Genomic DNA, 3969 nt, shown 5'->3' with positions numbered 1-3969 from the left:
TCTAAATGTGTTCTGTTGTACATAGGGTTTTCAGAGGCCTGCTATTTCAGAAGTGGATGGCCAATCCTTCTTCCTAGTCTGTCTCAATGTGAATGTTCAGATTTAGAGAAGTATCAGACAGACCAGCAAGTTAAAGGTATATCCCTTATTGCGGAGTTAAATTTAGTGTCAATGTTGTCCCTGCCTTTCTCACATGCATCTTTAAGCACTTACTTCCTGCTTTACGATCCCGCAGGATACCCATCCACTTCTACCCCCTCCCTTCACATCTATCTCCCTTTCACCAGCCCTCCATCTAATAACTTATATATGAAGCTTCCATGGCTTCTGTGATTTCAAACACATCAGCTGATGGTAGTTCCTTATGTTGGGATCAACGTCTCTGAAGTTTAGTCGCAATATTTATCGGTCAAAGGTGATGCATCCTGTAGAATTGCTGTGTAGATAGGCTTTTCTTGGCCCGAGGGCCAGAATGGATGTCACGGGCTTTTGGTGTCTCCGATTACCTGAGAAAATAGGGTGGGTCTGCGGGGTCTGATGGCTGTCCTGTGAGGTGCCCAAATTCAGCTAGTCAGAGCCTAGCCTCTCCTTTGACCTTTCTGCCGGAATGGATGTCGTGGCCTTTTGGCGTCTCCGATTACCAAGAACACAAGAGAGAGAAATCACTGAGAAGATTGTTCAAGAGGTACTAGAAAAAAACTTTTCAGATATTTCAAAGAATAAGAAAATCCAAATTCAGGAAGCTCACTGAACGCCAAATAGACTAAAGCCAAAATGAAAAACAGCAAGACATTTCAGAGTCAAATTTTCCAAAATAAAAGATAATGATAGAATACTAAAAGCAGCAGGAGAGAGAAAAAAAGAAGAATAAGAATCACCTGCAAAAGAGAAACAATTAGATTAAGTTCTGATTTCTCAGCAAAACCATGTGAGCAAGAAGACAGTGGAATGGCATACAGAAAGTTGAAAGAAAACAAATGCAAAACAAGGATTCTGTACCTAGCAAAGCTGTCCATTAAATATGAAGGAGAAATTGGGTCTTTTACAGAAAAGATGAATCTTAGGGAATTTGTGAATACTAGACCAAATCTCCAAGAAATCTTAAGGGAAGTCATTCATACAGAGACACCAAAAGGAAGTGATAAACCATAGTAACCAGAAACAACAGAATAAGAAACATAGCAAAATGTTAATGATATCAAGAGTAGCAGAAGAGGTTTAAAATAAAACACATAACCCAATAATATGTTATATATTAGAGACACCTCTAAGAAATGAGGAGAAAGATTCAAAATAAAAGGCCGGGGGAAATATACCATGCAATGGCATTTGAAAAAAAGCAGAAGTGGCAATAAAGCTACTAATCTGTGATAAAATAGACTTCAGGGTGAATAGCAGTTGACTGTAGATATATGGATCCATTTAAGGGTTCTCAATTTTCTTCTGTTGGTCTATGTGCCTGCCATGTTAGTACCATACTGTTTTGGTTACTACTGCTGTATAGTAGGTTTTGAGGTCAGGGAGTGCAATGCCTCCCACTTTATTTTTGTTTTTCAGAAGTGCTTTTTGTGTTTGGGATCTCTGTCTTCTCCAAATAAATGTAAAAATTTGCCTTTTCTCTTTAAAAAATGAATTTTGTATCTGTATTGGAATTGTGTTAAATATGTAGATTGCTTTTGGTAAAGTTGTCGTTTTCACAATATTGAAGCTTCCTATATATTAACAGGGAACATTTTCCCATTTTTTAAAAAAGTCTCATATTGTGTCTCACAGAAACATTCTGTACTTTCCTTTCTGCAGGTCTTTTGTATCTCTAGTTAGGTACACTGTTAAGTATCTCAATTTGTTGTTGGCTATTGTAAATAATATTGCTTTTTTGTTTTCCTTTTTTTTGAGCTTTCTTTGTTATTGAAGATGAATCTCACTGATTTTTGGATATCAATGTTGTATCCTGTCCCTCTACTAAATTTGTCTACTAGCTCTAAAAGGTTTTTTTGTTGAGTTCTTGGGGTTTTCTGCGTACACTATCATATCACCTATATCTACATATAGGAAGAGTTTAACCATCTCTTTGCCCATCAGTATAACTTTTATTTCTTTCTTTTGTTGTATTGCCCTAGCAAGTACTTCCAATTCAATATTCAATGTGGCAACAGTGGGATTCTTGTCTGGTCGCTATTAACATAAAAAATTTTTTTTATTCTTTCTTCATTGATATTGGTTCATGGTTTTGAATAAATACTTTTCACTAGGTTGAGTAAATTCCCATCTATGCCAAATTTGGTGAGTGTCTTAATCAGGAAACAATGTTGGATTTTGTCAAATGTCTTTTGTGCATCAATTGCTAGGATCATATGGTTCTTGTTATTTATTTTGTTAATGTAGTGAATTATATTGATTGTTCTTCTTATGTTGAACCATCCTTGCATACCTCTTATGAATCCCACTTGGTCATGATGAATTATTTTTTTTTTTGTGCATTTTGGATTCTATTAGCTAGGATTTTGTTAAGGATTTTTGCATCTATGTTTATGAGAGAGATCAGTCTGCAGTTTTCTTTTTGGTAATATCTTTCCCTGGTTATGGTATTAGGGTTATGCTTGCTTTATAGAATGTCTCTGGGACATTCCTTTCTATTTTTTAAAATAACTTAAGTAGAGTTGGTGATAACTTAAGTAGAGTTGGTGATAAATCTTCTCTGAATATTTGGAGCCGTGAAGCCATCTGGTCCAAGACTTTTTTGGGAGAGAGTCTTTTTATGACCTGCCCAAATTCTTCTTTTCTGATGCATCTGTTCAAGTGTTCTACATCTGACCATGTCAAATCTTGATAAGGCACGAGTTCCAAGGAATTTGTCCATTTCCTCTGTTTTCAAATTTGTCAGAGTAAAGCTTTCCATAATATTCAGATATTATAGGTTCCATTTCCTGTGGTTCTGTTGTGATGTCACCACTATCACTCCTTAACCAAGTTATTTGTATTTTCTTGTTTTTCTTTTGTTAAATTTGTCAATGGTTTGTCAATTTTATTGATCCATTTGAAAAATCAGCTCCTGGTCTTATTGATTGTTTCAATTGTTTTTTCTGTTTCCTATCTCGCTTATTTCAGCTCTTGTTCTTGTTCTTACCTTTCTTCTAGAGGCTGTTAGGTTAGATTGTTGTTCTATTTCTGTTTGATGAAGGTATTGAGTTAGATCATTACTTTTGCTTCTTTCTTCACTTTTTAAATGTGTTTGCCTATTGCTATGAACTACATCCTGATGACTGATTTAACTGAAACCCAGAGGTTTTTGTATAATTTCTTTTGAGGAATTCTTTCTTTCATTCTTTATTTCTTCCATAACCCAATTGTGTTCCAGCAGGATGTTATTTAGCTTCCACACCAATGGCTTTTTAAGTTTTACCCTCTTCTGCTTAATTTCTAATATAATGACATTTATGGTCCAAGAAGATACTTTGTATTACTTCAATGTTTTTTAATTTGTTGAGGCTTGCTTTGTGCCCTAATACGTGATCAGTTCTAGAGAATGTACCATGTGCACTTGAGAAGAAAGTAAATTGAGTTTTAGTTGGCTGGAGTTATCAGAATACATCCACAAGTTTGAGTTGGATGATTGTGTAGTTTAAGTATTCTGCATTTTTGTTAAGTTTCCTTTGAGTTGACCTATCCTTTGGTGAGAGTGGTGTGTTAAACTCTACTACCACTACTGTGGTGCTTTCTATTTCTTTCTTCAATTCGGTTAACAGTTATTTTAAGTCTTTAGCAAGTCCATCACTTGATGCATAGATGTTGACCAATGTATGTCTTCTTGATCTACTGTGCCTTTAATTATTATCCAAAAACGACTGGAACAGTACATCAGCAGAGAACTGCCAGAAGTCCAGACTGGGGTTAGAAGGGGTCGTGGTACTAGGGATATTGTAGCTGATGTTAGATGGATCTTAGCTGAAAGCAGAGAATACCAGAAGA

Source organism: Elephantulus edwardii, unplaced genomic scaffold, assembly GCF_000299155.1.
Source record: "Elephantulus edwardii isolate Elephantulus edwardi_28Jun2011 unplaced genomic scaffold, EleEdw1.0 scaffold00313, whole genome shotgun sequence".
Lineage (NCBI taxonomy): Eukaryota > Metazoa > Chordata > Mammalia > Macroscelidea > Macroscelididae > Elephantulus > Elephantulus edwardii.
The sequence above is the reverse complement of the archived record's forward strand: the minus strand, read 5'-3'. Positions refer to the sequence as shown.